This window comes from Coenobita brevimanus, chromosome 1 (genome assembly GCF_032717465.1).
Source record: "Coenobita brevimanus isolate Jiangsu-jjx chromosome 1, ASM3271746v2, whole genome shotgun sequence".
NCBI lineage: Eukaryota > Metazoa > Arthropoda > Malacostraca > Decapoda > Coenobitidae > Coenobita > Coenobita brevimanus.
Genome location: NC_136954.1, coordinates 25950467 through 25960652, shown reverse-complemented (window position 1 = coordinate 25960652; position 10186 = coordinate 25950467). Strand labels below are relative to the sequence as shown.

The window sequence follows — 10186 nt, the reverse complement described above, 5'->3', positions numbered from 1 at the left end:
CTCCTCTGTGTGGTGAAGAGGGACGGCTTCACGTGCTTGAACCGGTATAACAGGACAACTTCGCTGCCTGGTTATACAAACGTCCTTCACCTCCCCTCTCGATCGCTTGAAAGGAGGTGGTGGACGGCAGGACAAGGATAACTCCACCATACAGTCCACCAGGTTCATGTGCAGATTGTGTATAGTATGATCATCAGCAATAACAACATCTATGTGAATGTTGTGGTTGTGGTGAGAAGAGACGTGATGGTCGTTGTGATGAGTTGTAGGGATGGATATACAGTAGTGAAGGCGTTTGCTACTGATGTTGAGTACACCGCTTCCCGTCCGATCAGCGAAGTTAAGCAACGTTGGGTCTGGTTAGTACTTGGATGGGTGACCGCCTGGGAACACCAGATGCTGTTGGCATCCCTACGTGTCAAGTGGGGTTGGTGGAGGATTAGTGCCCCTCCCTGTAAAACAATTAACTCTAAGCTCTTGGCCACCCCGTTTGGGATACATGGCGTCTGGCAATGAATGAATGAATGAAAAAACAAGGTACAATAAATAAAATACAAGGGCACATCTTACAGTGTCATAAGCGGAGAGCACATGTTACGGTGTCATAAGAGCACATGTTATGGTGTCATAAGGGGAGAACACATGTTACGGTGTCATAAGGGGAATGCACGTTACGGTGTAATAAAAGGAGAGAACTTGTTACGGTGTCATAAGATGGAAGCACATGTTACGGTGTCATAAGAGGCGAAGACATGTTAGTGTCATAAGGGGAGAACACATATTACGGTGTCATACGGGGAGAGCACATGTTACGGTGTCATTAGGGAAGAGCACATGTTACGGTGTCAGAAGGGGAGACACATGTTACGGTGTCACAAGAGTAAAGTAAACTGCTGAGGAAGAAGTGCTAGTAAGGTTCTCATGCCACCAAAAAATGAATCAATAATACAGTATCCCATACGTCCTTTGTAATATCGATGTTGTAGGCCCGCCCATGAAATTTTAACTCCGTGAATCCGCTGACGTTTTTTTTTTTTTTTACCATATTCTTACTTCTTCATGACGATTTTATTCACCTTGAGATAGACTTTTCACACTGGACGGCTTAGATATAACCTTCACTAACTTTTTGGCTACCGGAGGCCTCTCCTAAGCTGAACAGAATCTTTTAAAAATACGTCACAAAAACAATCGCTGTTCTCATATTTGACGCCTAAAGATGTACGTAAAAATTTGCTCACTTATTTGCCCTTTCACTGTTGACTGATGACGCGGAAACGAGGGAGAAAAGATAATGGGTAGAAAGGGTGATTTATTCATGCTTAAGACTCCTACAAATTAAGAATATCTCTATGTATCTATCTACAGACAGACTCCTTTCTCTTACAGATCAAGAACAAATCGCCATGCAACTCTGTCCTCCGCCGTCTGGATGCTCTTCCTCCTGCCCACACCACCCCTAGTCATATACCTGCCTACCTTATCCCTCTACTTCCATTACTCATATGTATGTAAATTTAATTATTACCGGGTACCGTTTCTTTTGGTGTTAGTACATTTATATATATATATATATATATATATATATATATATATATATATATATATATATATATATACTGTATATATATATATATATACTGTATATATATATATATATATATATATATATATATATATATATATACTGTATTATATATATATATATAGATAGATAGATAGATAGATAGATAGATACAGATAGATAGACAGACAGACAGATAGACATAGAGTAGATAGATAGATTGATAGGTAGATGGACAGACAAATAGAATGGAAAACGAAACACGATAAGCTACGCAGGTAGGTGAATCAAGTGTTAAAGGCATTCCTATGGTAAATCCCTCGACCCTTGGTTGAATGTATAACAGAACAGCACACGCTGCCCGAAATCTGTACTAGTACCTAGAGCAACCTGTTCATTGTAATGCACGCAAACTTTAGGTAAAGCATTAAAAAACAATGCACACATTTACTGCGCTAGGGAGATGGGAGGTCTCGGCACAAAGAAAGAAAGGAAACGGTTGGCGCATGCGTTCTGGGACAGCCACACACTCATGCAAACTTCCATCTGTTCTGCACACACTGAGCACGCAGCATCATGGGGAGACCCCATTATTAATATCGTTTTACCTTAGTTACAGTCGCTATGATTATTTAGAGGGAATATCCAGACAGCTAACGTGATTGAACATACCTTTTACTTTAACCTGCAGAAGCACCTTACCAAATTAGTTTCTCTCCCTCATAGTCTTTTTTTTTTTCTTGATTATTCTTGGGGTGGCAAATGAACGTTTCACGTTAAAGTTCTTTCCCTATTGTTTTTCGCCATGTTCCTTCTGCTCTATCAACTGTTCTTCGAATGTAATAACGAACACTTTTTCCAACATACCCAAATCTACCAAAATTATTGTTGACGTCCCAGTCGCCTTTTAGTACCTCTTCCACACATTTTAATCTAACGATCTAACCTAGCCCTGCAGTTTAACCTAGCCTATCCTATTCTAGTAAGTGCTCATAAGTTCGCCATTATGCCCGTAAAAGAAAACGTCAGTTTCAACAGAGAAACAATATCAACAGTGCACATTATTTATGCCCATAAAAATAGTAAAACAAAAAAAGGCAGAAAAAGTAAATACAAAAGTAAATGAATCTGGGTGGATTAAGTAGGTATGAGTACGTCTCTTCCATTACGCCTGAGGAAAAACACAAGTCGGTGAGGCATAAGGTACATTATGACAAAGGGTGGGGAGGGGGGAATAAAAAGAAAACTGTTTACCGACATGAAAATATTTAGAAAAAGAAACAAACTGGAGGAATAGGAACTGAACTTGTAAGGTCTTTCTGCTGCTTAAACCATACAATTACCATGTTTATTACCAATATCTTAGGCTGGCGATGTTTCTACCTGCTACCTTTCTCCTTTCAGCACTCCCGTTTCCTCCACTTACTCCCCTCTCACCCTCCCTTCCTCCTCCACCTCACCTAGGGCGCGAACACAGTTGCTCAAAACATAATTTATGATCAACAAGAGAAAACGGGATAGGGTTCTGTCAAAGATTCACACTCTTAGTTCTGCAAAACATACCCGGTGCTTCGTTTCCTTTCTTTTTGTCGATGAAAGGTTTCGCGTAAGAGTCAGCGCCTATAAATCCCCCTTCTGCTCTTCTCCTTAGCTTTATCAACCACTCATCTATTCATCCTTATTCTCCTTTTGCAAATGTCTTTTTTTTTTTCTAATTACCCAAAAGTGCAGACATTTTGTCGGCCACTGAGCTCAAGGATTGTATATAATTAATAAAATGCCAGTAAATATACAAAGCCATTTCCATCACACTGCTGAGAGGCCACCCTCAGTGTGTAACCCCCCCCCACCCACAAACAACACACGCTTCATGGTGTTTGACTACGTCGCATATTTAATACACCGCACTGTATTTCACCCATACGTCATTCGTCACCCCTTTTATCGACACGAAGATAAGTACCAAAGTAGGTAAACACTGAGATAAAATAAACAGTTCGAGTTTAACACACGGCCGTATGCTTAGAGCTGTGGGGCCTTTCCTAAGGGCCCTATATCAAAAGGGTATGCCATAAGTTTAACTACGGAAAGATTTCACTCTCTCTGGAGGGGTTGTTCCCAATTATTTTGAAGGGGAAGTATGCTATGACTTTCACAAACCCTATATTTAATTATTCGTTATAAAGTAGCTCTGTACATGCAGAAAACATTGTAAATAGTTTGTAGACAATATCATAACATGCTAAAAATACAATGCAAGTATACAGTACAATGCAACTGAACTGTTTGTTATTAATACCTGCGGGCTATACCTTAAGGAATAATAGGTCAGGGGCAAGCCAAACACTTAGCTGCGCTTGTGTTGACATGCACTTTTTTTTTTTTTTTCAGTCGACAATAGTGGGGTAAAGGCCCTCTCCAACTTCGGCATAAATAGGCACGATGAAGCCACGATGAAAATCGTGGCCGAAGTCAGTGATGTGTCGACGGCTCTGACCAAGAATCGTGGTGTCGGCATAATACCGGCGACACCAATACGACAAAACGTCGACACCTCGGCGGAGTATACGATATAACCAGCGACTAGTAGCCGAGATATCGCCGATATGTCGGCGTAATGCGCAAGCATTATTCTAAATTCAAATTTTAACGTTTTTTTTTTAACGGCGATTCAACGGCAATAAAAGTACAACGGCGGCGTGCTGTCGACGATGTATCGTCGATGTGTCGGCGAATGCATCGGCGCAAGAGGCACGACGTTAAGGCCCTCTCCCACTTCGGCGAAAGTGGGGAAGATAAAGTCACGATGTGTCAAAAATCCCTAATCTTGGGTATTCGTGATCAAAATCTTGTCCATTCATGGCATGTCGCCGATACGTCGCACGAGGTGGAAATTTGTCGTGGGGGACCACGACGTTTTCATGCTGCATGAAAACGTCGTGGCCCTCCACGATTTTGTAAAATTTTGCAGATTAAGGCCCTCTCCCACTTCGGCGTAAATAGGCACGATGAAGCCACGATGAAAATCGTGGCCGAAGTCGGTGATGTGTCGACGACTCTGACCAAGAATTGTGGTGTCGGCATAATACCGGCGACACCAGTACGACAAAACGCCGACACCTCGGCGGAGTATACGATATAACCGGCGACTAGTAGCCGACATATCGCCGATATGTCGGCGTAATGTGCAAGCATTATTCTAAATTCAAATTTTAATGGTTTTTTTTTACGGCGATTCAACGGTGATAAAGGTCCAACGGCAGCGTGCTGTCGACGATGTGTCGGCGAATGCATCGGCGCAAGAGGCACGACGTTATTCCTCTGAGTTCGCCTACATGTCGGCGATATATCACCGACATTCATAAGATGAAATATTACTGTCGCACAACCCGGTACGTATCGTACGGTTTACGTAGGCTATGTCGTATTAACCTCACGATGCATCGCCAATACATTGCCAACGCTTCGCCGTATGACCGTACGACATCTCAACGGTTTTTTTCACCGCTGACACCTCGCTGATGTCGGCAATCATACGCGGTTTATACGCCGGGTAATCGCCGACGTCGCCGAGGCGTCGCCTTGTTGTCGCCGACTAATCTGCGAAATTTTACAAAATCGTGGAGGGCCACGACAAATTTCCACCTCGTCCGACGTATCGGCGACATGCCACGAATGGACAAGATTTTGATCAGGAATACCCACGATTAGGGATTTTTGACACATCGTGACTTTATCTTCCCCACTTTCGCCGAAGTGGGAGAGGGCCTTACACTGAGCGGGCGTTGACGCCCTACTTGGATCCTACTTACAACTACTTACATACTATATTTACATACTATATAATATCTACAAAAAGGTTACAAACACGCTGGGTGGTAACCATATAACCAAATTTTGGCGCCTGGTGGTTTAGTGGGTAATTATTGCGCTCCAATCGGATTGAGCCGATGAAGGTTTATATCCAAGGGGTGGTTGGGGTTGATTGCTCACGTAATGCCACTCAGGGATGAGTGAGGCTGGTCACTCATCTTAAATGTCCGGTCCAACTGCCTAGCCTCGGGCTCCTACTCTCCAAATGGGGCAATGTAGGTGTTGATTATTGATGGAGATATATATATATATATATATATATATATATATATATATATATAGATAGATAGATAGATGGAGAGAGAGAGAGCGAGAGAGAGAATATGAGACCTCACTTTCCTCTTGTTATTATTGATAACACCGAAACTAACATACCGGTACACAACTTTCCTCCACCTCCTCCTCCCCCTCCACCTCCTCCATCTCCCCAACTCTATCCTCCCTCCCCTGTCACGTGTTAGCCAGATAAGACCTCGACGCGATAATGAACCACCCCACATCTTGTCCTCTCTAGCCCTCCCTCTCCTCACCTTCCTCTCGCCTCTTCTCTTCTCATTCGTCTCTGCTTATTTATTCTCCTTTCATCCACCCTTAATTTTTTCCCGCACCCTTTCACTCTACTTTTCCGCCTCCAGCCTCGCAGTTTCCCCTACCCTTCTCTCAGTTTTCGTCTCCCTTTTCCTCCCACACCTCACACCTCCTCTACTTCCTTTCCCTCTAACTCCTCGCAACTACTCAACTCCACCACCTCCTCCTCCTCCTCCCATTCCTGCCCTCCTCCCCTCCCAAACTAACACATTCTGTCTTCAAGCCCCTTCATCTTTCCTCCCCTCACTCCTCTCCCCCCTCATTCACACCTCTCCTCCTCCTTCTCACTCCTCCTTTCTCTCTTACCCTCCCATCCCGACACCCTGTCTTCTCCTCCCTTTCTCCATTTCCTCACTTTCTCGCTCCCTTTCTCCCTCCATCAAGCCTCGCCTTCCACTTTCCCCTCTTGCATCTTGTCTTCCTGCACCTCCGTCTTTCCTCTTATCTTCCCTTCCCCTCCCACTCTTCCTCTCCCTCTCACCCTTCCTCTCATTCCCTCCTTCTTTTTTCTCCCCCTCGTCTTTCTTGTGTCTTTCTCCCCCTTGTTAAATCTCCCTTTCCCCTTCTCACAACTCATCTCTCCCTTACCCCCCTCTTCCCCTCTCCCCACCTCTTACTTCTCTACTCCTCCCCCCTCCTCATCCTCCTCTCCCTCTACCCCCTCCTCATCCTCCTATCCCCTCTTCATCCTCCTCCACCCCTCTCCCCTTCTCTCACTTCTCTTCTTCTCCCCCCTCCTCATCCTCCTCTCCCTCTGTCCCCTCCTCTTCCTCCTCTCCCCTCCTCTTCCTCTTCCTCTTCATCCTCCTCTACAACTCTCCCCTATGATCTGAAGTGCAATAGATCGGAGGAATTGCTAGCAAAGTATCATGAAATGATTAAACGATTCAAAATTAAGTCCACTAATGTGATAATATCTGGTATACTCCCAAGGATCAAGGCAGAGAATAGTTTCTATGATAAGGCCTTCAGCACAAATAACCGACTCAAATCTCTCTGCACGAAAGAGGGAGTCTACTTTGTCAGTCTGTGGGACAGTTTTATGAGCAACATACCCTATTCCAGAAAGATGGTCTCCATTTAAACTCGGTAGGTGCGGCACGGCTAGGTAGACTTTTACACGATAAAGTCGCCCTCTTCAAATAAAAAAACGCGGAACGTCCAGGAGCAGTAACCTCAGCGTAAGTACCCGCAGAGTCAGAACACCAACTGTTTTTTGGACGGAATTAGAGTCTTCTATGTTAATGCACGTAGTCTGCATAACAAGTTTGAGGATTTAGAATCTCTTATTTACCTAGAAAATTATGACATTGTTGGCATCACGGAGTCCTGGATTAACACATCTGACCGTGACTTTCTGGCGGAATACTCATTAACAGGGAAGAATATTTTCAGCTGTGAGCGACCACATCGAGCTGGTGGCGGTGTTTTACTATACGTGAAAACTAGTCTCCACCCCCATGTGCTATACCAACATAGATGCCAGTTATGTTCAGCTAAGTATTAATTCACACAAAATGTATATATGTCTCGTCTACCGTCCTCCAGCGCAGTCAACTGAGACAGATGAAAAACTTTATGATCAAATTGCGGAAATTTGCTGTCAAGAGGATAGCGTAATTTTTGGAGACTTTAACCTACCGGTAACAAAGTGGGATGAACCGCTAACGGCACACTCAGGACAAGAGCTTTACACGAATCTTCAAGAAAGTGCTCTTTCCCAACACGTAGAATACCCAACGAGAGGAACAATATCCCAGACATCATCTTGACTACAATGATAACCTAGTCAACAGCGTTGAAATATGACCTGAGTTTAGTTCCAGTGATCACCGAATTATACAGTTTAATATTACTACTGAAAAAGTAAAAGAAACAGAGAGCAAAGAAAAGGTCCTAGATTATCGTAGAGCTGATTTCACTAGGCTCAGAGCGCTACTTGCAACTGCGGATTGGAACCAACTGTCTGAAACCGACATAAACCAAGCATGGGAATTATTCACCAAAAAATTTAACGAAGCGGTAAAGTCATGTGTGCCACTACGTAACAGACGTCCAGCTGGTAATAGTAAACCAAAGTGGTGGTCCAGTGAAATTAAAAGAAACTTAATAGCCAAAAAACAGGCATACTATAAATATAAAACCACAAAATAATGATGATAAATTACAGTACGAAAATCTACGCCGCATATCGAAAAGACTTATTAAACAAAGCAAAAGAGCACTGGAGATTCACATTGCTAATACTTGCAGATCAAATCCTTAAGAATTTTATAGTTACACTAGAAAGAAAAAGGTTATGACTACAGCAATAGGTCCTCTAGAAACGAACAGTGGCAAACACACAGAAAATGAGGTCGAAATGGCAAACATTCTTAACGATTACTTTGCGTCTGTTTTTACAGTTGAAAACACCACCAGAAACCTACTGCTACCCACAAACCAAGCAAATAGCACAGTCCTTAGTAACTATGCTATCCATAATAACGATATCCTTTCAGCCATAAATAGAACGAACATAAACAAAACCCCTGGCCCCGATAAAATATCACCGAGAATTTTCAGAGAAGCAAAAAATGAGTTGCTGCTGCCACTCTCTGTCTTATTTAATAAATCGTTAAGTACTGGGAAAGTTCCATGCGAATGGAAACTAGCAAATGTAACACCAATTTTCAAAAAAGGAAATGAGTCGCACCCAGGAAATTACAGACCAATCAGCTTAACATCAATAGTGTGCAAGTTAATGGAAAAAATCATAAGAGATAAAATAGTTAATTATCTAGAAGAAAATAATATAATTAAAGACTCACAGCATGGATTCAGACATCGTCGTTCATGCTTAACTAACTTACTGGACTTCTTTACAAATCATACGATGACTCAAGAGCAGTAGACATATTTTACCTCGACTTTCAGAAAGCATTTGACACTGTCCCTCACAAGCGTCTCATGAGCAAAATAGAAGCACATGGAATGAAATACGTAGAAATGGTTACAAGACTGGCTTTCAGACCGAAAACAGCGAGTTGTGATAAACGGAAAGGAATCCAAATGGCGTAAAGTGATCAGCGGTGTTCCCCAAGGCTCAGTACTTGGACTGATACTTTTTATTATCTATATAAATGATATTGATGAGGGTCTGAATTGTAAAGTATCCAAATTTGCAGATGATACTAAAATAACCAGTAAAGTAACTTCAAAAATACAGTGGCAGGAGTTACAAAATGACCTTAATACTTTAGCAAGCTGGGCAGAAAAATGGCAAATGAAATTCAACACAGAAAAATGTAAAGTACTTCATATTGGAAGTAGCAACGTCCATGCAAACTAGAAAATGAACAATATCCAGTTATCAAGTACAGACAATGAAAAGGATCTTGGTGTGATAATATCAAATGACCTAAAACCAAGTAAGCAGTGCACCGAAGCGGTTAAAATTGCAAACAAGCTGGTGGGTTTTATTGGAAGAACTTTCGAGTTTAATTGGGAAAAAGTCATATTTGCCTTGTACAGCTCACTAGTGCACCCCCATCTTGAGTATTGTGTGCAATTCTGGTCTCCGTATTTTTCTGTCTCCTCAGTTCTCCCACCCTCCCCTCCCCCTCACTTCTCCCCCTTCCCTTCCTCGTGTCCCCTTCCCTGTCTCTTCACATCTCTCTCCTTCTTCTCCCCCTCTTACACCTATCTTTCAGTTAGAGAGTTAAAATATGATTACCTTTCCCTCTTTCCTATGAATTTTCCATGACGGCTGTTCTATGCTGCATGGTGGTTCTACTCACAATTTCCTGACGGCTTCAGCTGGAAAGTTAAGTGGTTGGGGGGGGGAGCCTTCCTGCTTTTCCGTCATTGTCTTTAGTTGATGAACAGTTTTGTTTGGTCCCAGCCATGAAAAGACCAACAGGTATGTTGCAGTTTGCTTTCCTTTGTGCTCCTTCTTCTCACTCCTCTTCCTCCTCTTCACCTTCTCCCCTTCACATCTCGCTTCCCCCACTATCCCCATCACTCCTCTTTTTCGGTCTCTCTTCCCCCATTCTTGTTTCTCCTTCCCCACCCTCACTCCTCTCCCACCTTTCCCCGACCCCTTCTCCTTTTTCTTTTTACCCCATACAGTCACTCCACCCCTTGCTTCACACTCCCTCCCCACTTTCACTTCCTCCCAAC

The 10186-nt window shown here is 42.9% G+C and overlaps 1 pseudogene; it reads left to right on the top strand.

Annotated features, from left to right (window-relative positions):
• Positions 1-290: 290 nt before the first annotated feature.
• Positions 291-408, top strand: LOC145417511 (5S ribosomal RNA; annotated as a pseudogene).
• The last annotated feature ends 9778 nt before the right edge of the window (positions 409-10186 follow it).